The 25,818-nt window shown below is 47.0% G+C and overlaps 1 protein-coding gene across 2 annotated transcripts in view; it reads right to left on the bottom strand.

Moving 5' to 3' along the window:
• LOC147731087 (uncharacterized) overlaps positions 1 to 25,818 on the bottom strand; it is a 654,619-nt gene that overhangs the window by 514,289 nt on the left and 114,512 nt on the right. The gene's annotated exons all lie outside the window — the stretch shown is intronic.

The raw sequence follows: 25,818 nt of genomic DNA, 5'->3' as shown, positions 1-25,818 counted from the left end.
GCTTTATATCAATAGTAGATGTTATTAACACTTCTTTAAAAGAAACATTATATGTCTATTTTCTAATAAGAAAGTTAACCATGGTAAGTGCTATAACTAAGTATTATTATTGTAGTGTCGCCACAGTTTCATTTACAAAAAGTAACGTCAAACATTGGGAAAAAGTTGCTCCCATACTTGTTCTAGGCATATCTTGATAACAATGTCATTACACTGAAAAAAGTTAGTTAAAGCAAATGGGTTAAACTTACAATAAAGGAGTGAGAGCGTCCACATTGTGGAAGGTTAAAATACTGAAGGGAGAAGCCTTTCAAGACATACTGTATTTTGAACAGTTAAACTATTGAATGCTACAGGACTGGGAATTACAGAGTTGTTTACCAATTGATTTTTTTAAGGGAATATAGAGGCAAAACTATCCAAAAGCACAGACTGTTCATTAAATGATGTTAGGATTCACACAGTAATATAATAGCATAGAGAAAAAATATTTCAATGCGGAATTCATTTTTGAGAGGCAATGCTAATTATGGTGAATACTGGGGACTAAATATTGGTGAAAAGTAAAGGAAAAGTAAAGGAGAGTAGAGTAGTCAGTAGTGAGAAGTAATAAGAATTTTGGGCACCTTCTTATAAGAGTAAATTTTAACTGTGTTAAATTTGATTTTAGTATAGATCTGTGGACACTAAGGGAATTATTGGGACTGGGATGAAAAGATAATGAATAATATGATTGTTGTGGTATTTACTCCAGTTGAGTGTTTGTGTCCCCTGGTACATGTATGTGGTTACAAAGCACTTGGAGTAAAGAAATATACATATAATTAATTCAAAACACTCTTTGCAAAGAAAATATACAAGAAATATCACTAGTATAATATCATGATAATTACTATATATCAGATGTGTTCACCCTAATGTGTGTCTCCATTTCCTTAAATTCATTCTAAAATATTGAAATGTCTTGAATAAAAAACAAAAATGTTTCAGTTAGTATTGTTATGATTATACCCACTGATTAAGTACATTTCCTTTCTGTGCATAGATAGTCAGCAAACAATTTGTTCTCTGCTATAGGAAACCCCACATTTGGTTCTACATAATTACATTGCCTAAAACACCTTAATCGGTAGTCATTATATTGCACACATTCCTTAATAAATGTTCACCATCTGTAACTGGACCAAAAGCAGTCTTGTATTTAAAAGTGTCCCTGTCGCTTCAACAACACAACTTCAGTTTCCAGTTCTCCTGGATTTTACGCTGCTTTTATGGAGAGTATAAAAGTCCATTGTCAGAACCCGTTTCCGAGCCACCGGGCAGACAGGGCCTTTAGGGCCTTAATCGTGACGACTGAGGTTGTTTGCCACTGGTGCCTTGTTGTCTGCCCTACTATGTCTCTGGAAACTGAGCCAAATCCAACCCTTTCCTCACTTGACCCACAAAATAGAGAGGATCGGTGCTCATAGGCTTCTGAAGTAAGTAGTACTGAAGGCATGAATGCTGAACTATAAAGTCGACCAGCAGACAAAATAACCTGGGCTTGTCTTTTTGAAAAAAGAAAGTACTTTTACACACACAGCAGTATTACATTTTCCACAATTCAATGTGCTAATACAGGATGATGTCCTTGATCACAAGTTCTCTGTGGAAGCTTCACCCCCATTCATCTCTTCATGCCCACTCGGGCCAACCACTTGATAATTTCGCCCTGGAACGTTTTGTAAGAAGCATTATTACGTTCTCCCACAAGTTCAAAGGTAGAATCAGTTCACTTTTTTTCTTACAACCATTGTTGTAATGGGCAGAAAACAGTCTTAAGTCCTTAGGCTCACTTCAGTGCATCATAGCAACAGAGTGCTGAATACAGAAGGATGCCAGAGGTCTTGTGTGCTGTCACACTAGCGGTCACAGGGAAGGTGGAACGTAGCCTATTTCTTGTGATGCCTCATCTAGGGCCTAGTGCGGAGCTATGGGCATCTGTGGTAGTTGCAGCACATTTCTGGTCCAGTTCAGATGCCTGACAAGTTACCTGTAGCCCTGCCTCTAGAAGATCCAGTGATGAATGAAATATTTTGCATTTTTTGTCAGGAATCGCAATCCAATTCCTGTGGGTGCTCCTCATTCTAGGAACAAATTGGGATTCTCCTCCTCTGAAGTCTCTTCTCCTGCAGGGAAGGACAGAGTCTTCTCTTTCCCAGAAGTCAGGCTTATAGACATTATGCAGGTTCTCAGTTCCTCCAGCAGAAATTGCAAACTTTGGGTGATGTCCCAGAGGGGAGACTGACTGTCAGACAGGCACTAGGTCTGGTCACAGAGCGTCCTATCAAATTCTCTTTTCCAGTTCCAGGTTCTTTATGGTCAAGGAAAGGAGGGCTCCTCAAAATGTGTTGGTTTGAGTCCCACTTTAACATACATTTTGCAGACCACGGATGTAGGTTCATTGTCTCAAACTATCTGAACTGGTCTAGGGTGGTTCTCTTTCAAGTATCCTTCTCAGACTACTCAAGGGCTGTGTCTGGAAAGCAAAGTCAAGTGTCTCACAGCAGTTAGCACTGGTGCTGCTTCAAAGCTGGAGTATCCACAACATGGGACAGAATGAAGTATAAGGGTTCTGCACCCGTCTGTCATCAGGTTCTCTAAAGTAGTAATCAGAGACAAATAAAAGGTCAGAGCTGACTGTGAAACTTCAAATATTGAACACAAGAAACTGCAGTCCCACCCAAAGCCCCGATCGGCCACTACATGTTAGTTCTCAGGAAGAACTAATCAGCACCCGTTTGCTAAAAAACACTTCAAGGAATTCCCAATAGTAGCCTGGTCTCCATCCTCCTCACTTCATTGTCTCACCACAGGAATGCAGTAAAAACACTTTCAGTGTCTGGCTAAGCTATCCTCCATCTTGTACCATGCTAAACCAAGGGCATACATAAAAATCCCCACTGGCTTCAGTACTCAGACTCATAAACACAGAAACTTACAACCCACGTATAATGTGCATCCACAGACTCCACTTACCCACACAAGATGTCAAAGCAAGATTTTGGGGTGATGTAACAGTGGAACATTACATGAGAGATCAGAAGGGTACACTTTCAATAATACAGATAAAACTTTCTGGTCAACTATTTAAGACCACAAAACACAGAAAGCTGCCATCACCACTATATATGCTAAATCCAAGACAGAGACAGCAGCCTTCTGTATACTATTAGGAAAGGCTTGCTTGGGGGGCCCCCTTCTGGACACATGATAGGTTATGGACTTCGATGTCAAGTACTCATGCTGTCAGGCAGGGCGGTTCTAGGATTTTTGGGGCCCAGGGCGAAGGGGAATGTGCTAATTTATATAAGAGACACCTTCAGGTCTCCAGAAGCTACTTTGAGGAGACTTCTACTGGGCTGCAGCTCCTCCCCTAGCCTCATACAAGCACCTCTTTTACAGCTCATATCAGGCTAAACGTGTGAGAATTGCTTGTGAGCTGACAGTTAAAACTGTGGGGGCACTGAAATGCAGGACAATGGGCGTCCCATAGTGTCTCTGAACAGGCAGTCTGGCAGGAGGCCTAATTGCATGACAAACCTGAAAACTGTGCTTCTTTGCAACTGGGACAAGAGGAAGTGTTCCTTCCCACACCATCCATAGGAGGCCCAGGGTGGGGGGCCCCATTCCATGGGCCAAAGTGTTTCGAGGCACCTCTCTTTCAATTGGATCGGTAAGGGTACATGAGCACCAGTGGAGTGTTGCACTTGTGCGGACCCATGCTGGTAGGATGAGTGTGTGACCCTGGCCAGCTGCCCACACTGCCCATGCCTTGCGCCGGCCCTGGAAGGGACACCTTCCTGCACATAAAAAATCTTAAAGGCGTCTTTGCTGTCTCTAAACATGCTGCAGAATGCAACGCACATAGGGGCATATTTACAAGGGGATTGCCCTACTGGAACGTCACTTTTTCCTACGTTCCAGAGGCACAATACCCTGCTCCATATTTGCAAAGTGGCGTATGTAAATATGGTACACTTTCACGCAGATATCTGCATAAAAGGGGCATGCAATGGGTGGTGTTGTGGGCGTTCCATCACAACACCCATTGCTTTTTGACGCTGCCCCAGATTTACTGGGATATGTAAATCTGAACTGCACCAAAAAAGAATGCAACTGAAAAGCAGGTGTTAGCAGCAGCGGCCAGCTCAGGTAAGCGCGTTGGCTTGGGGCAGGGCGCGGCAGGGGATGAAGCCAATGGTATAGGTATAGTTAAATAAATAACTAATACCTATTCCATTGTCTGTCGGCTTACCCTCCTGCTGTGCCCAGCCACGCCCCACGTGCTAACCTGAGCCGGCCACCGCTGAGTGTTTGATTGGCGCAATAAGGATACATACTTTTATTGCTCTTTTTATGTGTGTTGCATTCTGCAGCACACATATAAAAAGCAAATCACCTTTATAGATCGTTTATGTGCAGGAAGGTAACCCTTCCTGCACATAATCATTCCCTGCAACACAGGCACCATAGTGCAAATGTGCCTGTACTGCAGGGATGATTCCCTGCAATGCAGGCACCCTTGCACTATGGCGCAGGGTTGTCTGTGTTGGCACTAGGCAGCTTTTTTTGGCGCAAGGGAAAGCACAGGGGTGTGCTGTATTTTCATAAATAAGGCGCATCCCTGCATTTTTTAAATGACTGCTCGGCACAGCAGATTTGCTTGCAGCGCCGTACTGCATCATTTCATTGTAAATATACCCTCATAGGTTGTGCATGGGTGTTCCTATGAACACACCCAAGGTTTCTGGTGCTAAGCCCAATTTACTAAATAAAGTAGACTGGGTTAAGCTTCTGAAAACTGCACCCATTTGAAGTAGGAGCAACAAAGGAGAAATGCTTTCATTTCTCCTTCCTTTTCCGACGTTGTACGTGTGCTGCACTCTACACCACACATACACAGAGGGAAAGGGTTAGGATGCAAATGTGTCTCCGTGGCGCAAGGCAGCTAATTTCAGGGCCCAGAGCTAGGAAAAGTCGAAGAGAACCATACTTCTGTAAATACAGCGCTCGCCTCCTCTCTACTTCTCATGCAGCTCAGCATTTGTGGCTGTTGCACTAGGTGAGAATCTGGGACACCTGGCCCCTAAAAGAGCTAATTTAAGACCAAACAGTACCATCGTGTCGAGGATGGCTGGTCTTACATACTTTGGAGCAGTGGTGCATTCCTACCACAGTGGTAGTTGTTAAAAAGTTGCTTGACTCTCAAACTTTAAAGGAATGTGCTGGATCTGTAATTATTTCATGAATGTGAACAAACGAGGGCTGTAGTTACATACCGAGCACTACATAACACAAGCAAAATAAAACTGTCAAACCAAATGGAAAACAATAACCAAAGTGCAATACAACAATAAGATAATGCAATAATGTATAGCACAAAGACACAACAGCACAAAAGCACAACACGTCCCCCCACAACAAAATTCAACACAATATGCAAGCATATTTTTGTCACACATTTACCACCATAATATGAATTATTTGTGTAGGTGTGAAAGGGGTTTGCACCAAGTGTACTACCTCACTTGCATCATGCCCTGGGTGGACCCACGGCCTCCTTGGAAGGAACTTGCAAAGTGCACTCTAAACCATAGATCTATAAGGTCAGACCATTCAGCGTCCTCTGACGGAGGCTGGCAGTGAGCCTGGCATACCTGAACCAGTTAAAGACATTCTGAATCCAGTGGAGGCCTGCCCCAAATATCAGTGACACCATACAGCTCACAGTGCTGAAAAGCTATCAACACTGATTCCTCTGGTTGCTGTTAACCCTTCCTCTTGTCCTCATTTTCCATCTGCTAATAATACGGCAGCAGCCACTTCCTGTGATCAGAGTGTACAAACACAGAGGAAACTGCATAGTAGATTACTATAGGCACGGTTAATGGCATAGATCTTCGAGTGGGGGAGGCTACAACATTCGTTAAAACAATGTGAGCATCTGGGTGAATGGTTCAAATCTTCCAGCCTCTTGCGACGGCGTATGGAGATGGAAAATACTTTAAAGACAAGTGTGTGAGAAGTTGGCCTGGCATATGCTGTCCACTATTCTAGTGGGCACCTTGCACCAGTCCAAACGACCCTTATTGATGGTAGGTTAAAGACAACCTTAATAGAAAGCTATCCTAGTGGTAGCTGTGGCGAGCAGCCTTCAGGCTAAGGGCCAGATGTAAGAAGCCTAATTCCGATTGGTAACGGCCGAAATTACCGAATTTCTGCCGTTACCGACCGGAATTAGGCTTTTCAGATGTAGGTGGCCAAATTGTAGGATTCGGTAATTAATGAATCGGTAACTTAATGAATCGGTAAATTACCTTTTAAAAAGCAATTTTGTGCTTTTTATTCAGTGCCATGTGGCACACATACATGCCCTTAGTGCATGTATGTCTGCCACATGTGCACCCATGCAATATACAGGGGTGCAACAGGGTGTCAATGTGACAATCAGCCTGCTGGCCCCACAGATGTGGAATTCCTTACCGCTCCCTTTGCGGGGGCGACTACTCTTCTTGATTTTAGGAAAGGCCTCAAAACCTGGCTGTTTTCTCAATAGGTTGGCCTGTAGCCCTGTTTCTTTTGTGGACTTTTGAACTGTTTTTATCTGTGTTGTGTTATTTTGAAACCTGTTTCACCTTACCTAAAGCGCCGGGATTCTCTTTTTGAGTAACCGTTGCGCTATACAAAAAAATAAATAACATAACATAACATAACATAACAGGTGTCTTTTCGTGTGGGATTTCGTCATTGTTTTCAATGGCGATCTGCAGCAAAGTGCTGCTGGCGTCCAAGTGGTAAGTGCCCGGTGTGATCCAAGCCTGGATCAGAGATGTGAAGAACCTGAAAGCAGAGGAGACAGAGTCTGGGTCACTTGCCAGTGACCAGGAGCACGATAGCTGGAGAGTCAGGGCATGTCTGGAGCAACCAGGGAAGCCCAAGGAAAAGTAGAGTTACCTTTGAGGGGACCCACCATTCAACAGACCAGGGATCGTGAAGGAACCTCGAGCGGAAATGCAAGAAGTGGGCTCACGGAAGACTTGTGGAGTGTAGGCCCACAATCTTCAGTGCAGATGGTGCTTGGGGCTTGGGCTACAAGTAACCCAAAGCACAACTTCAGAGAAGATCGGAAATGTCAATGCACTTGCAAATGGTTACCAGGAGTTCTGGTTCCACGTCACTTGTGAGGGCTGCGGGTCTCAGCTGTGCTAGGGACTCGGGTCGGTCTTAGAGAAGTCTGGAAATCCTCTTCTCGCACTGCAAATACTTTGGAGTCCAGCAGGAGCTTCGGAGATGCAGACCGGCAATTGCTTTGGTGGTGCCTGTTTGAACAGGGAAGTCACTCGTTTATCCCAAGGAAGATATTCCGTCCTCTAATAGTCAGTAGAGCATCGAAGTTCCAGGATTCAGTTTCAGAGTTTCGTCCAGGTGTAATCTAAAGTCCTGTTGCCAGGGGTCTCTTACTTATACTAAGAAAAGGGGTTGGACATACTCTGGGGACCCATCTATGCGAGGGTTTGGAAAGAAGGGTGGCAACACCCATTTCCTTTGTCCAGTTTCACGCCAGAGCAGGGGCTGGTAGCACCTGCAACCAGTTTGAACTGGGCTATGCACAGGGACACCAGATGTGCCCCCTGTGCTGACTTCAAAGCACTCTTAGAGTGCACCCACCCAGCCCCAATACACAGGAGCCTGTCTGGGAGGTGGTGCCAGCTCCCTGTGATAAGAAACATATTGTCCAGGCATCCCCTGCCGGAGTTTCATCATTCATCATCCAGCAGGAGGCCAATTACCGGTTAGACCAGTGTGTACATGCCTCTCCCTCTAGAAAGGTGGAATTCTACCCCCACCGCCAGGACTGGTGTGGGGAAGGTAGGATTCCAAAGTGTTTGACACCAAACACAACATGTTCCCTTGCACCCATTCCAAAGTTGGCATTTACCGCGAGGTAATAATGCACTTAAGAGTATATGGTCTGGTTGCATCACAGAACAGCTTCAGAGAATAGTTTCCAGAAGCTGCAGAGGGGTCTTGCTCATGCATGGGCACCCTCTCACACAAAACCAAGCACTCTGCCTTCAGGATTGATAAGGCCTGCCATAGTAAGCAGATCCTACTCTCCTACAGCGGAGTGATTGGATAAGTAAATGGTGCTGGCTTGGTGATTGGAAGACTGCATGGGCAGTGTTCAGGTGATTGTACCACTGCATGTGTTAGTGCCCGGGTCATTGCATGAGTTCATGGGTAGTGACTGGATGATTAGAGTACTGTAAGGAGAGTACATGGTGAATTTATAAGTGCTTTGGTTTTGGCGGACTGATTGGATAAGTACATGGTGCTGGCTGGGTGATTGAAGGAGTGCATAGGCAGTGACAGGGAAATGGCTGGACTGCATGGGTAGTGCTCAGGAGATTGTAGCAGAGCATTTATTAGTGCCTGGGCCATTCTATGAGTACATGGGTACTGGCTGGAAAATTAGAGTACTGCAAGGAGAGTCCATGGTGAATTTATAAGTGCTTGGGTTTTGGTGGAGTGATTGGATAAGTAGTACATGGTGCTGGCCGGCTGACTGAAGGAGTGTATTGGTACTGACAGGGCGAAGGATGGACTGAATGGGTAGTGCTCAGGGGATTGTAACACTGCATGTGTTAGTGCCTGGGTAATTGCATGAGTTCATGGGTAATTATTGGATGATTACAGTACTGCAAGGAGAGTGCATAGTGAAGTTATAACTGCTTGGGTTTTGGCAGAGTGATTGGATAAGTAAACGGTGCTCGCTGGTTGATTGTAGGAGTGCATGGGTAGTGACAGGGCAATGACTGGACTGCATTGGTACTGTTAAGGATATTGTAGCAGTGTGTGTGTTAGTGCCTGGGTCATTGCATGAGTGCATGGGTAGTGCCTGGATGATTAGAGTGCTGCAAGGACAGTGCATAGTGATTTTATAACTGCTTTGATTTGGGCGGAATGATTGGATAAGTACATGATGCTAGATGGGTGATTGGACGAGTGCATGGGTAGTGAGAAAAGGAGTGTTGGAGTGCATGGGTATTACCTGGGTAATTGGAGGAGTGTATCAGTAGTGTGTAGGTGGTTAGAGGTCTTCATGGGTAGTGATCAGGGGATTGTGGCAGTGCATGTGTAAGTTCATGGGCACTGACTGGATGATTAGAGTACTGCAAGGAGAGAGCATGGTGAACTTATAAGTGCTTGGATTTTGGCAGAGTGATTGGATAAGTACATTGTGGTGAATGGGTTATTGGAGAAGGGCATAGGCAGTGACAGGGAAATGACTGTACTGCATGGGTAGTGCTCAGGAGATTGTAGCAGTGCATGTGTTAGTGCCTGGATCATTCCATGAGTACATGGCTACTGACTGGAAGATTAGAGTACTGCAAGGAGAGTGCATGATGTACTTATATGGGTTTTGGTGGAGTGTTTGGATAAGTACATAGTGCTGACAGGGTGATTGGAGGAGTGCATAGGCAGTGTCAGGTAGATGGCTGGAGTGCATGGGTAGTGCTCGGGGATTGTAGCAGTGCAAGCGTTAGTGTCTGGGTCATTGCATGAGTACACAGGTACTGACTGGATGATTAGTGTACTGCAAGGAGAGAGCATGGTGAATTTATAAGTCCTTGGGTTTTGGCTGAGTGATTGGATAAGTACATGATGCTGGATGGGTGATTGAAGGAGTGCATGGGTAGTGACAGGGGTTGCTGGAGTGCATGGGTACTATGTGTAGGTTGTTAGAAGTCTGAATGTGCAGTGCACAGGGGATTGTAGCAGTACATGTGTTAATGCCTGGGTCATTGCATAAGTACATGGCTACTGACTGGATAAAGAGAGTACTGCAAGGAGAGTGCACAGTGAATTTATAAGTGCTTGGGTTTTGTGGAGTGATTGGATAAGTATATGGTGCTGACTTGGTGATTGGAAGACTGCATGGGCAGCGCTCAGGTGATTGTACCACTGCATGTGTTAGTGCCTGGTTCATTGCATGAGTACATGGGTAGGGACTGGATGATTAGAGTGCTGTAAGGAGAGAACATGGTGAATTTATAAGTGCTTTGGTTTTGGTGTACTAATTGGATAAGTACATGGTGCTGGCTGGGTGATTGGAGGAGTGCATAGGCAGTGACAGGGAAATGGCTGGACTGCATGGGTAGTGCTCAGGGGATTGTAACATTGCATGTGTTAGTGCCTGGGTCATTGCATGAGTACATGGGTACTGATTGGATGATTGGAGTACTGCAAGGAGAGTGCATAGTGAAGTTGTAACTGCTTGGGTTTGGCAGAGTGATTGGATAAGTACATGGTGCTCGCGGGGTGATTGGAGGAGTGCATGGGTAGTGACAGAAGGAGTGCCGGAGTGCATGGGTACTACCTGGGTAATTGGAGGAGTGAATCAGTAGGTTGCATGTGGTTAGAGGTCTGCATGGGTAGTGCTCAGGGGATTGTGGCTGTGCATGTGTTAGTGCTTGAACCAGTGCATAAGTACATGCGAACTGACTGCATGATTAGAGTACTGCAAGGAGAGTGCATGGTCAATTTATGCATGCTTGCGTTTTGGCGGAGTGATTGGATAAGTACATGGTACTGGCTGGGTGATTGGAGGAGTGCATGGGTAGTGACAAGGAGATGGCTGGTCTGCATGAGTAGTGCTCAGGTAATTGTAGCAGTGCATGTGATAGTATCTGGGTAATCGCATGAGTACATGGGTAGTGACTGGATGATTAGAGTGCTCCAAGGACAGTGCATTGTGAATTTATACATGCTTGCGTTTTGGCGGAATGATTGGATAAGTACATGGTACTGGCTGGGTGATTGGAGGAGTGCATGGGTAGTGACAAGGAGATGGCTGGGCTGCATCAGTAGTGCTCAGGGGATTGTAGCAGTGCATGTGTTAGTGCCTGGGCCATAGCATTGCATAAGTTCATGGGCACTTACTGGATGATTAGAGTACTGCAAGGAGAGTGCATGGTGAATTTATAACTGGTGCATTTTGGTGGAGTGATTGGACAAGTACATGGTGCTGACTGGGTGATTGGAAGACTGCATGAGTAGTGATAGGGCAATGGCTGGACTGCATGGGTAGTGCTCAGGGGATTGTAGCAGTGCAAGTGTTACTGCCTGGGACATTGCATGAGTACATGGGTACTGACTGGATGATTAGAGTACTGCAAGGAGAGAACATGGTGAATTTATAAGTGCTTGGGTTTTGGCGGAGTGATTGGATAAGTATATGGTGCTGGCTGGGTGACTGAAGGAGTGCATGGGTACTGACAGGGCGATGGCTGGACTGCATGGGTACTGCTCAGGGGATTGTAGCAGTGCATGAGTTGGGGTCTGGGTCATTGCATGAGGTCATGGGTACTGATTGGATGATTAGAGTACTGCTAAGAGAGTGCATGGTGAATTTATAAGTGCTTGGATTTTGGCAGATTGATTGGATAAGTACACAGTGCTGACTGGGTGATTGGAGGAGTGCATAGGCACTGACAGATAGATGGCTCGAGTGCATGGGTAGTGCTCAGGGATTGTAGCAGTGCAAGTGTTAGTGTCTGGGTCATTGCATGAGTACATGGGTACTGACTGGATGATTAGTGTACTGCAAGGAGAGAGCATGGTGAATTTATAAGTGCTTGGGTTTTGGCAGAGTGATTGGATAAGTATATTGTGCAGGCTGGGTGATTGGAGGAGTGCATGAGTAGTGACAAGGAGATGCCTGGACAGCACGAGTAGTGCGCAGGGGATTGTAGCAGTCTATGTGCTAGTGCCTGGGTCATTGCATGAGTACATGGGTAGTGACTGGGTGATTACAGTGCTGCAAGGACAGTGCATGGTGATTGTATAACTGCTTGGGTTTTGGCGGAGTGATTGGATAAGTACATGATGCTGGATGGGTGATTGCAGGAGTGCATGGGTAGCGACAAAGGGATTGCTGGAGTGCATGGGTACTACCTGGGTAATTGGAGGAGTGAATCAGTAGTGTGTTGGTGGTTAGATGTCTACATGGGTAGTGCACAGGGGATTGCAGCAGTGCATGTGTTAGTGCCTGGGCCATTGCATAAGCACAGTGTGCTTCTCTGGGTGATTGGAGGAGTGCTGTGGTAGTGACAGTGCGATATCTGGACTGCATGGGTAGTGCTTAGGGGATTCTAGCAGTGCATGAGTTAGTGCCTGAGTCATTGTATGAGTACATGGGTAGTGACAGGATGATTAGAGTACTGCAAGGAGAGTGAATAGTGAATTTATAAGTGCTTGGGTTTTGGTGGAGTGATTGGATAAGAACATGATGCTGGATGGGTGATTGGAGAAGTGCAAGGGTAGCGACAAGGAGATGGCTGGTCTGCATGAGTAGTGCTCAGGTAAATGTAGCAGTGCATGTGATAGTACCTGGGTCATTGCATGAGTACTACGCATGGGCGAATTTTGCGAATCTGGCGTTCGCGAATTTTGCGAATTTGCGAACTCGCAATCCGCAAAATCCGCGAATTCTCGCGAATTTGCAGATTTTTTTTTGTTCGCAAGGATTTCTGCCAGTTCGCGAGGGTTTTGTACCAGTTCGCAATTGCGAACTTACATGTCGGCTCGCAACGGTCGCGATTATGTTGTTTCTACGTCTGGTTCATCATCACAGGTTCCCAGCACCCTCTGTTTCACCCCTGCCACCCTCTGTTTCACCCATGCCACCCTCTGGTACATCAATGCCACCCTCTGGTTCATCATCACTGCAGATTATGGGGGGGAAAAGCAAGCACACCTGCCCTGCTTCAACTGACATGAATTAATTTGGGGTTGATTTATTAATGTGTCACTGTTTTAAAATTCCAGTCTGGCACCTGCTTCCTTATCTGTAATTTGCTTTCTGTTGCAGTGCAATTTTTTTTTCCAGGACCTTTGTGGCCTACTTGTAGCGATTCTATGATCCGGCTGTGAGGGTCAGAGCAGGGTCATACAATTGTTGCAACTAGCAACTCAATCAATCAATCAATCATAGACATTTATAGAGCGCTCTACTTACCCGGAGGGTCTCAAGGCGCTGGGGGGGGGGGGGGGGGGGGGGGGCTGCTACTGCTCGAACAGCCAGGTCTTGAGCTTCTTCCTGAAGGCGAGGTGGTCTTGGGTCAGGCGTAGGTCGGGAGGGAGGGAGTTCCAGGTCTTGGCGGCCAGGTAGGAGAAGGACCTTCCTCCTGTCGTCGCTCTTCGGATGCGGGGGACGGCAGCGAGGGCGTGGCTGGCTGATCGGAGGTGTCGTTTGGGGGCGTAGAAGTTGATGCGGTTGTTGAGGTAGCTCGGGCCTTGATCGTGAAGGGCTTTGTGTGCGTGGGTGAGGAGACGGAAGGTGATTCTCTTGTTGACCGGGAGCCAGTGCAGGTCTCTCAGGTGTCCAGAAATGTGGCTGTGTCGTGGGACGTCGAGGATGAGTCTCGCTGAGGCGTTCTGGATCCGTTGGAGTCTCTTCTGGAACTTGGCGGTGGTTCCGGCGTAGAGGGCGTTGCCGTAGTCCAGTCGGCTGGTGACGAGGGCCTGGGTGACCGTCTTCCTGGTCTCAGTGGGGATCCACCGGAAGATCTTCCGTAGCATGCGCAGAATGTTGAAGCACGACGAGGAGACGGCGTTGACTTGCCTGGTCATGGAGAGGGAGGAGTCCAGGATGAAGCCCAGGTTGCGTGCCTGAACTCTGGAGGGGCCCCAGTCAGGAAGCATCACAGGGAATGGTTACTAATTATGAATTTGAACTTTTGCACCTGCTGCTGAGTGCTTTCAGTTTAGCAAAACTCGTTTTTCTGCAGAACAGCATTACAGCACCTGTAATGCCCCAAACAAGCGTACTTGTGAAAGTTGATTTCTAATCCAAAAGTGATCCAAAGAAAGTCAAAAGGCCTCAAATCCAAAAAAGTGCAGGCAAATGTCAACCTGAGGAGTTATTCTCATAAAAATCATCATTTTCAGAAGCAGTGGCGGTTCGTCCATTGGGTGCGTTGGGGCGTTGCCCCACTAGCCATGGACGACCGTCACTGCATACAAACAAATTACCAAGTCATAGTGCATTTATTTTGAGCCTTGAGGTCGGTTGGAGTCACTAACTATAGTGACGTCACGTCATCGCGGAAGGGTGTGGGGGCGGGCCTGCGGCAGTGAGTGGCAGGCTGAGCTAGCAGATCGCAGCAGCGTGGCAAAGAGGGCAGGAGGCAGCAGCAGTGTGTGCGCATTAAGGACAAGTCATTTTTATGGCTTGCCCTCGCATGCGCACACACGCAGTAGCCCCTTCCCTCCTCCTCCTCTCCTTGCACTATACAGGCAGAGACCCGGGGGAGCCGGGTCTCATTATGGGCAGTATTAGCCCTGCTCTATGTTGTCAGTGATTGGCCGACGCTGTTGGGACGTCACCACGCCCTGGCGTGGACAGGACTGCTACAACAAGAACACCAGAGTCACGAGGAGAGAGATGGCACGCGCTCCCCCTTCCTCTAGAAACAGAGCTGTTACAAGGCGAAGGATGCGTGTCTTCCAGTCATGGCCTGGTAGCTGACCCCTGAAAAAGTAAGATGATTCCAGACCGAGGCAGCGAAATCAACGTTGGGATTTCTTCGACGAGTCATGGGTAGGTTTCCAGCCTGTATATAAAACGCAATACGTCATCCAACTGTGCCCTTCACTTCCACCCTTATCTCTGTTTAATGGCTCGCTTTATTCCTTCAGTATCTGGGCCCTTGCTCGCTTAAAATGTTCACAATAATTGTTCTGCAGTGCAAATGCGCAGATATAATTTAGTCACACTGACAGCGTTCTGTGGTGACTCAAACATCCAGCCCGCCATTTCGAGTCCCTGTACATAACTAAGGCACAATTATAAATGTGCTCGTTTTCATGCAAGGTTTTATTCTTACACCGTCTTCAACCATGCTCCAGGTTGCTCAAGTTAAAAGAAGCGCCTGGAAGATTGTCAGTTTGGAGGGCAGATGTGTCTTGTCTCGGTTCCTCAGGCGTCTGTGGCTGTAAGTTAACTACGAGAATGTTGCCACCATCTGTGTAACAAGGCGGCGCAGCGTCGCTCCCGCCTGTTTCTATAAATGACAGAGATACATATTTCCTTTTGGGTGCGTGGTGAGTGGATGTGTCAGAGTGGGGCCGCCTGCCATTCTGCAGTGGGGTTGTGACAGCCAGCTACCTGGGGTGTTTTTGCAGCCCCCCCAGCAGAAGTGTAAATAACTTGTATGCTGTCAGGGACTTGGCCATTGGAAGCGTGCAGTGGCAGTGCACACCTACCTACCTCCCCCAAGAAAGTGAGGAAGGAAGGACTGATGCTCGCTCCATCTTTCCGGCCACTTTTTTTTGTTTCTGGTTCCAACCCACTTCACATGCTTAATGGAGCTTTCCTCTATCAGGACCAGTTCAACGAGCAGAGTTAAGGGTGAATCTCAGTCTTCTGCTGGTGAAGCCTCGAAAAGGAACATTTCGAACATTTGCAAACGTGATTAATCAACAACCATAAGCTGTCTTTAGATCTTAAACCTCACATTGGGGCCACTTCTTAAAACGTTTTCTAGGTGTTATTGTGACTAACGCCTGGAATGTTCATAATTTGTGAATGCCTGAGTTACTCATGGGAGGATGTTGTTTACATGTGCACACATTACGTACTGGTAAGATCCCAGTGGATGTGTAGAAGTTGTTGTTCTCAGGAAAACGACAGAGAAATTCAGCAATGTGTAGCAAATGGGGGCTTTCATTTTCCTTGTTTCCGCAAAAAAAGTAAAGCATTTCCAAACTTCAGCCCCATGTGATAAAACAGCTTTGTATTCCTGTCATAGCCCTTATCTTCCTAGCACCGATATAAGTGTTTACATTGGGAAGGCGGAATAATGACTTTCATTACTAGTCCTGGGACACCGCCGGCATCATAAAAGTATTACAGGGGTCGGCACAACCCGAGTTCAACCTTGAAAATCTTTTCAAGAGTTTATTGTTTAAAATATGTGATGTTAGGCCTGCTCCAAAAGCATTCTACTGACAGTATTGTGTGATGCGTGTTGTGACAAGTATTCTCCCAACAACCAACCGTTGTTCTGTTTGATGTCCTGTGTGTTGTTGTTGTGTTCTGTGTTACTATTGTGTTTTGTGTGATTTCCTGTGTATTACGGTTGTGCTCTGTGTAAGGTCCTGTGTGTTATTGTTGTGTTCTGTGTGATGTCCTGTGTGTTACTGTTGTGTTCTGTGTAATATCCGGTTTTGGACTTTTACGCCCACTACTTTCAGATCCCACCAGCCGCCACTGTTCAGAAGGTCTATGCTGCTTGCTTGTGGATTTCTTGTGCAGAATTGCAATTTTTGTAATTTCGCAAGTGCGAGATTGTTGCTGCCCGCCGCACCTACATGTTCGCAATTGCGAACTTACACTGCACGCCGCAAAATTGTATCACCAAGAAAAAAAAATTTGCTGCGTGCAAATTTGCGTATTTTCGGTAAATTCGCGAACGTTCGCGGATTGCGAATTTACCGAAAATCCGCAAAATCCGAGAGCGGAACAGATTTTGCGCTGGGTAGTGACTGGATGATTAGAGTGCTCCAAGGACAGTGCATTGTGATTTTATAACTGCTTGGGTTTTGGTGGAGTGCTTGTATAAGTACATGATGATGGATGGGTGTGAGAAGTTGGCCTGGCATATGCTGTCCACTAGTTATAATGGGCACCTTGCACCAGTCCAAACAACCCCTTAGAGGTGATAGGTTAAAGACAACCTTATTTGAAAGCTATCCTAGTGGTAGTTATGGAGAGAAGCCTTCAGGCTAAGTCTTGAAAGAATGTAAAGCAGCTTGTTTTACCAGTCTATAATCTCTTGAATGACCAAATGAAAGGAGAACCACACCAGGTATATATATATATATATATATAAAATATATGTATTTATTCTAAACACACCCTACTAGTCTCTTTATGAGACTAGAGGTCAAAGCACATATGTTACACTAAATATCACACAGTAATTTAGCACAATATACGTTGAGCCCTAGGCGCGTACCAAACCATATATTAAGAAAGTGATATAAGAACCATGACTTGACTAGACACAAGGCCTCAAGCCAGTAGAAGTGCTGGGGCCACAAGGAACCACCCAAGGTAGTGACACAGGGGACCCACCGGGGACGCGTGCAGTGTGAGAACACAGCCGCAAATCGTTGTTAACTTCAATGGGGAAAGGCGCGGTTGGAAATTTAAAGATTAAGGACACTTAGGAGAGGACTTTGAGCAAACCCCTTCAGACTTATGGGGTTCTAGGGCCAACACCCACAGAAGCACTGGAGTACTCGAGTTACCTCACCCAGGGAAGTGCATAGGTGTCTTTTGGTGATGGGAATCGTCGTTGATTTCAATAGCGATCTACTACAAAATGCTGCTGCCATCGAAGTGGAAAGTGTCCGTTGTGATCCAAGCCTGGATCGAAGATGAGAGGAACCTGAAAGCAGAAGGGAGAGAGTCTGGGTCACTTGCCAGAGACCAGGGGCACGATAGTCGAATGCCCACTGATGTCAGATGATTTCAGATTGAAGAGGTGAAGCTTGATTCTGCAGCCACGAGGACCAGGAGGCGTCGAAGACAACCAGGAGCGGGATTCAAGCTGTCCCACAAAGGATGTTGAGTGCTGCGGCATCGGTGATTGGATTGGACCCAACAAGCCTTGGCAACAGCAACCCGCGCAGAAAGAGACGAAATGCTTCGGTGTGGACCAGCAAGGTCCAATGGACTCACCAAGTGGTGGAGAGTCAGGGCACGTCTGGAGTAATATGGGAACCCCAATGAAAGTCAAAGTTGCCTTCTCAGGGACCCACCAGTCAACGGACCAGGGATCGCGAAGGTACCTCAAGCGAGAACTCAAAGGGCCAGCTCACGGAACACTCGTGGAGTGTAGGCTAGCAATCTTCGGTGGAAAAGGTTCTCGGGGTCTGCACTACAATTAACCTCATGCTCAGTCTCAAGGAACGTCGAGAAGCTAATGCACTTGCATATGTGCAGGGTGTCCAGGGAATCCAGTTCCACCTTACCCACGAGGGCTATGGGTCTCAGCTTTGCTGGGGACTCAGGTCGGCCTCGGGGAAGTCTGGAAATCCACCTCCTGGGCTACAATTACTTTGGAGTCCGTCAGGAGCTACGGAGATGGCGACCGGTCAGATGCTTCTTTGGTGCCTGCCAAGCAGGGGAGTAACTCCTTTACTCCAAGGGAGATTCTTCAGTCACCTAGTTGTGTAGATTGTTCAAGTTCCAGGATATCTGTAGCAGAGTTTCATCCAGGTGTAATCTTAAGTCCTGTAGTCAGGGGTTCCTTTCTTATACCCATGGAAGGGGTTGGACTAACTCTGGGGACCCACCTATGGGGGGTTTGGAAATAGGGGTGGCTACACCCATTTCCTTTGTCCAGTTTCATGCCAGAGCAGGGGCTGGTAGCCCCTGCAACCGGCTTGAACTGGGCTATGCACATCAACAGCAAATGTGCCCCCAATGCAGACTTCAAAGCACTCTTGTAGTGCTCCCACCCAGCCCAATCCACTAAGGCCTGTCTTGGAGGTGGTTACACCTCCCTGTGACAGGAAAACTATTGTCCAGGCCTCCCCTGCCGGAGTTTCATCCAGCAGCAGGAGGCCAGACTCATGTCTGTGGCTGCAGCATCCATTTTGTGATGACAGGGCTCTTTTAAACTGGTACCGGGTATACCGGTGTGTAAATGTCTTTCCCTCTAGAAGGGTGGAGTCATACACCTGCTGCCAGGACTGGCGGGGGTATGATTCCAAAGTGTTCGACACCAAACACGACATGTTTCCTTGCAGCCATTCCAAAGTTAGCATTTATTGCGAGGTTATGATGCGCTTAAGAGTATATGGTCTGGCTGCATCACAGAATAGCCCAAGAGAAAAGATTCAGAAGGCTGCAGAGATGCCCTGCTCATGCATGGGCACCCTCTCACACAAAACCCAGCACCCTGCCTTCAGAATTGATAAGGCCTGCCATAGGGGTGACTGATAGGTTTATTTGTGTAGTGATTTAAGGTAGATAGAGGTAACCTATATCTAAGTAAGGGGTGCATGCACTGCCTTACCCAGGCTGCAGTAGCAGTCATGTGGTGTTATTTTGGAAGGCTTCCCAGGGGTGGCATAATACATGCTGCAGCACCTGGTAGGCCTCTGGGGTACCTATGCCCTTGGTACCTAAGGTACCATATAATAGGGACTCAAAAGGGTACGCCAGTAACCAAACTGGAGTGTACCTAAAGTACATGGAATACATTTAGAGAGGAAGAAGCTAGGCTGGGGTCCTGGATAGCAAGGCCCCAGCCAGCCTAAAGTCAAAAAACAGTGAAACATCAGCTAAAAGTGAGGGTAACCATAAGAGCAGTTCCTACTCTCCTACACAACCCCCCTACACACCCCCCAAACGCAGGGACATTAAACTAACCTTGACCAGCTGAGTCTTCATGTTCTAAGTGGAAATATCTGGAGAGTCTATCTGCATTGGCTTGGTTACTCCCAGGTCTATGTTCCACTGTATAGTCCATTCCCTGGTTGAAATGGACCACCTCAAAAGTTTGGGGTTTTCACCCTTCATCTGTTTTAGCGCCATAAGAGGGGCTTTTCATCGGTCTGAACAGTGAAGTGAGTGCCAAACAAGTATGTTTTCAGCTTCTTCAGAGCCCAAACCACAGCATAGGCCTCCCTCTCAAGAGCTGACCAGCGTTTCTCTCTGGGAGTCAGCCTTCTGTTAATAAAAGCTACTGACTGGTCCTGACCTTCAGCATTCAATTGTGATAACACAGCCCCTACCCCCAAATCAGATGCATCTGTCTGGACAATGAATTCTTTGGAGTAGTTAGGACTTTGCAGAATGGGAGCAGTGCACATGGCCTGCTTCAGGTCATCAAATTTCTTTTGACAGCTGACTGTCCACTGAACTTTCTTAGGCATTCTCTTGGAAGTTAAGTCATTCATGGGTGTCACAATGAATCCATACCCCTTGACAAATCTTCTGTAGTACCCAGTCAGGCCCAAGAAAGTTCTGACCTGAGTCTTGGTAGTTGGAGCAACCCAGTCCATGATGGTCTGGATTTTGCTCTGCAATGGTTGAACCTGTCCTCCACCTACAAGGTGGCCCAGGTACACAACCGGACTCTGCCCTATCTGGCACTTAGTAGCCTTGATAGTTAGACATGCTTTCTGCAAGGCCTCCAAAACATTTCTCAGGTGGACCAGGTGATCCTCCCAGGTGGAGCTAAAGACATCAATATCTTCTAGATATTACAGGCCTGTTAGGACTTGATTCACCAACCTTTAAAAAGTGGCAGGTGCATTCTTCAAACCAAAGGGTATCACCACAAATTGGAAGTGCCCACTAGGGATAGGAAATGCTGTCTTAGGCTTTGCATCATCAGCTAGTATGGTCTGCCAGTAGCCAGCTGTCAGATAAAATGTCCTCAGAAACTTGGCTGAGGCCAAAGTGTCTATAAGCTCATCTGCTCTTGGTATTGGATGGACACCAGTCCTTGTGACTGCATTGAGACCCATGTAGTCTACACAAAACCTCATCTCTCTCTTACCACCCTGGGTGTGAGGTTTAGGCACAAAGACCACTGGACAAGCCCAAGGGCTATCTGAGAGTTCATTAACTCCCAAATACAACATCTTCTGGACTTCTGTCCTGATAGTCCCTGACATGGTCAGTTTGCCAGTAAATTTTATTTTTAACCGGCAGACTGTCCCCAGTGTCCACTTCATGAGTGCACCAGGTTGTCTGACTTGGAGTCAGAGAGAACATATGTCTGTACTGATTGGGCACTTGTCTGCAATCAGATTGCTGCTGGGCAGTGAGTCTGCATGCCAAGGCTACACCATTCACTGACCCATCATTAGGGTTCTGTGAGAGCAGGTCAGGGAGTGGATCACCCTCTTCCTCCTGCCCCCCATCAGTAGCCATGAGCAAGCCCATGTCTGGCCTGTCAACATATGGTTTAAGTCTGTTGACATGGAGTACCCTATCGGGGTTCCAGGGAGTTCCAATGTCTATCAAATAGGTATCCTCTCCCTTCTGTTCAACAATGATATGGGGGCCACTCCACTTGTACTGGAGGGCTGCTGTGGCAACAGGCTCCAGCACCCACACCTTCTGTCCTGGCCGGTAAACAGTCAGCACAGCCTTTTGGTCATGCCAGGCCTTTTGCAATTCCTAGTTAGCCTCAAGGTTTTTGGTTGCCTTTTTCATATACTCTGCCATCCTGGAGAAGAGACCAAGTACATAGTCCACTATGTTCTGTTTAGGGGGTTTGAGAGGTAACTCCCATCCCTCCTTCACCAGACACAATGGACCCCTAATAGGATGTCCAAACAAAAGTTCAAAAGGGCTGTAACCAACCCCCTTTTGAGGAACCTCCCTGTAGGCAAGTTAAAGGCAGGGCAAAAGGATGCCCATCTGCACCTAAGCTTTTCTGGGAGACCTTTAATCATACCCTTCAAGGTTTTGCTGAATCTCTGAGGATCCATGGAGCTAACTATATCAATCCCCATGCTTTCAAAGGGAACCCCCACCACAGATAGTGCTGCTAAGGGAATATCATGGGCTAATGTTATTAGGAAGCCCCTAAACTTCAGAGGTATAATCAACCTCCTGGCTGCACCAGGCTTGGAGTCTCTACTCTCTGAGTATACGGATCCATCATCCCAATAGATCCTATTTGTACCACTAGCCTTTCCAGCAGCCTCAGCAGAAGCTTGCTCTCTGAGGAGTATAAGAGAAGGGCAGCTCAGCTGCTCCTGGCTCAGATCTGCCCTGGAAGGGCCCCCTGTCCCCAAGAACTCACCCTGATCAGGCTCATGCTTATCTGGGACAGTTCCGTCTTCAGGACTAGGATCATCTCCCTTAAGAGTCTGATCTGTATTCTGAGTCGGGGGAAGGCTCTGCCTTAACTCTACCGCTCCTTTTTTTGGAAGGCACATGGTCTATTATTCCAGAATCAAGGGCCTGTTCAGTTTTTGACATTTTGGCCTGTGACTTAGTCACAGCAAACACATGTGCAGGGATTCCTAACATTTCTGCATGGGTCCTGAGCTCCACTTTAGCCCAAGCTGAAGTCTCCAAACCATTGCCAAGCAAGCATTCAACAGGGAGGTCTGCACTTACCACAACCTTCTTGAGGTCAATTACCCCTCCCCAGGAGAAATTACCAACTGCCAGGGCATGGTCAGTCCTGACATTGCTAGCATTGGTCACTTGGTACATTTCACCAAGTATGATCTGTTCAGGAGCCACAAGGTATTGTGTCACCATTGTGACACTTGCCCCTGTGTCCCTGAATGCAAAAGCCTCATTTCCATTAATCAAAGGCTGCATTTGCCCAGATTACTGGGACTCACAAAGGAGGACATAGCCATGCCTCCCTCACAGATCAGTATAGCCTGAGTTGGAACTCTGACTAGGCCAGAGTCCATCTCAGAACCCAAAGTTAACCCTAGTGCACCCTTATTCTGAGTACCACCACTTGGAGCTGAACTAGGGGGAACAGTTGCCTTAGGGGCAATAGTGGCTGGAGTTGAGTCTTTGGACTTATTACAATCACAGGTCTAATGGGTTTTCTGTTTACAGATTTTACACCATGGTTTCTTTTGACCATTTCCTTTGGTTGATTGGGACTCCCCAGATGCGGATTTATGGGGACCTTGAGAAGACTTCTGGTCTTTACCCTTTTCTCCACCCTTATCAGAGTTCTTGGAATCTTGCTTCTTCTGGTCACCACCTTGGTTCTGAACCTTCTGCTTCACCCTAGTTCTGACCCGTTTGTCTGCCTTCTTTCCCAATTCTGGAGGAGATATCAGATCAGAGTCCACCAGGTACTGATGCAACAGCTGATCTTGACAATTATTAAGGATCTGCTCCCTCATAATTAAGTTGTACAATCCTTTGAAATCATCCACCTTACTGCCAAGGAACCAGCCCTTCAGAGCCTTGTTAGCACAATCAACAAGGTGAACCCAGTCCTGAGTCTGAGCCTTTTGGGTATATCTGAACTGTATCCTATATTGTTCAGTGGTTAGGCCAAACCCTTCAATCAGAGCACTCTTCAGGACTGTATAATCACCAGCATCCTCCTCTCTAACAGTGAGGAGCTTATCTCTACCTTTTTTCCGAGAAGGAGAGTCACAAGATTGCTGCCCACTGCTCCTGGGGGACCCTTTGAACTTTACAGGCCCTCTCCAGTGCAGTAATACATTTGTGGATGTCTTCCCCACTCTGGTAGGAAGGGACAATCTTGCTTAAGTTCCTATGGTAATGATATCTCCCTCTACCACCAGGGATGTAGCTGTCACCATCATCTTTCTAGCTCTTTGAAGCTCTATGGACTCCCTTTCTAATGCTACCTGATGTCTTCTAATTCTCAGCTGGGTTTCCTCATATGTGATCTACCTTTTACTCTTCTCCTGGGAGGATTCCCTCCTGTGAGAAGAAACAGAGGTCCCTACAGATGTGTCAGAATGGATAAACTCTTCAGAAGGAGATCTTGACCTTCTAAGCACACCTCCAACTTTCCCTGGTAGAACAGAGAGAGGGCCTTCATGGCCTTCTTCCTCATTTCCAGGCTGAGTTGCATCTTTCAGGTTAAGGTTATTGTTACCTTCCTGGTCAGCTTCAGAGGTCAGGTCCTGGGCATTTTCATCCCTGGGCCTTTCCTCATCTGCTGCCCCACCCACTCTGTCTACCCCTCCAGACCCTGAGGCCCTTCTGAGATAATCCAACAGTAGTACGTCTATGAGGCATTGGGTGTTTGCACTTTTGCCTGTCTTCAATCTCCTAGTAGCACATAATGCTTTCAATTCCAAGAATGGGAGCTTGTCATACTTGGATGCCAGTAACCCACTGACATCTGGCAGCGTCCGACTGGTTCCTGGCCTTGAAGATATCACTAGTGAGGTGGTGTGGTGTATGCACCTACCTACTCTGGTCTGGCCTATTAAACTCTCTTGTGTTGTAGAAAGGGTGTGCTAAGCCCTTGACACACAACTATAAGTTCAGTAGAACTTACTATAGTTTAAGCTTGTATTATATGTACCTCAGGTACCTTTAGTGGTTTTCATTTAGTCCTTCACTTGCGATTCTTTGGTAAAACAATGGCAAGCTTGAATCCCAACTGCTGCACACCAATGAGAGAAGTTGGCCTGGCATATGCTGTCACTTGTTATAGTGGGCACCGTGCACCAGTCCAAACAAACCCTTAGAGGTGATAGGTTAAAGACAACCTTATTTGAAAGCTATCCTAGTGGTAGCTATGGAGAGCAGCCTTCAGGCTAAGTCTTGAGGGAATGTAAAGCAGCTTGTTTTACAAGTCTATAATCTTTTGAATGACCAAATGAGAGGTCAAAGCACATATGTTACACTTAATATCACGCAGTAATTTCGCACAATATATGTTGAGCCCTACGGGCATAGCAAATCATATATTATGAAAGTGGTATAAGAACCACAACTTGACTAGACACAAGGCCTAGAGCCTCTAGAAGTGCTGGGGCCAAAAGGAACCACCCAAGGTAGTGACACAGGGGACCCACCGCGAATCGCTGTTAACTTCAATGGGGAAAGTCATGGTTGGAAATTTAAAGATTAAGGAAACTTAGGAGAGGACTTTGAGCAAACTCCTTTAGACTTAAGGGATTCTAGGGCCAACACCCATAGGAGCACCGGAGTACTCAAGTTACCTCACCCAGGGAAGCCGGGTACAAAGGTGTCTTTTGGTGTCGGGAATCGTTGTTGATTTCAATGCCGATCTGCTGCAAAGTGCTGCTGCTGTGGAAGTGGAAAGTGTCTGGTGTGATCCAAGCCTGGATCCAAGATAAGACGAACCTGAAAGCAGAGGGGAAAGCAGAGGGGACAGAGTCTGGGTCACTTGCCAGTGACCAGGGGCACGATAGTAGAATGTTCACAGATCTCAGGTGATTTCAGGTTGAAGAGGTAAAGCTTGACTCTGCAGCCACGAGGACCAGGAGGCGTCGATGATGACCAGGTGCGGGATTCGAGCTGTCCACGAAGGATGTCAAGTGCTGCGACATCGGTGATCAGCTTGGGCCCAACAAGCCTTGGCAACAGCAACTCGTGTAGAAAGAGAAGAAATGCTTCGGTGCGGACCACCAAGGTCCCAGGGACTCAATAAGTGGTGTAGAGTCAGGGCATGTCTGGAGCAACAAGGGAAACCCAATGAAAGTCAAAGTTGCCTTCTCAGGGACCCACCAGTCAATGGACCAGGGATTGCGAAAGTACCTCAAGCGAAAACACAAAGGGCCGGCTCACAGAAAACTTGTGGAGTGTAGGCCAGCGATCTTTTGTGGAAAAGGTGCTCGGGCCTGGGCTACAAGTAACCCAATGCACAGCCTCAAGGAACGTTGAGAAGCTAATGCACTTGGAAATGTGCATGGTGTCCAGGGTTTCCGGTTCCACGGTACCCACGAGGGCTACGGGTCTCAGCTTTGCTGGGGACTTAGGTCAGTCTCGGGGAAGTCTGGAAATCCACCTCCTGGGCTGCAATTACTTCGGAGTCCGTCGGGAGCTTCGGAGAAGCAGACCGGTCAGATGCGTCTCTGGTGCCTGCCAAGCAGGGGAGTAACTCATTTACTCCAAGGGAGATTCTTCAGTCACCTAGTTGTGTAGATCGTCAAAGTTCCAGCATATCTGTAGCAGAATTTCGTCCAGGTGTAATCTAAAGTCCTGTAATCAGGGGTTCCTTTCTTATACCCAAGGAAGGGGTTGGA

Source organism: Lissotriton vulgaris, chromosome 2_1, assembly GCF_964263255.1.
Source record: "Lissotriton vulgaris chromosome 2_1, aLisVul1.2, whole genome shotgun sequence".
Lineage (NCBI taxonomy): Eukaryota > Metazoa > Chordata > Amphibia > Caudata > Salamandridae > Lissotriton > Lissotriton vulgaris.
This window is presented reverse-complemented; position numbering and strand designations above follow the sequence as displayed.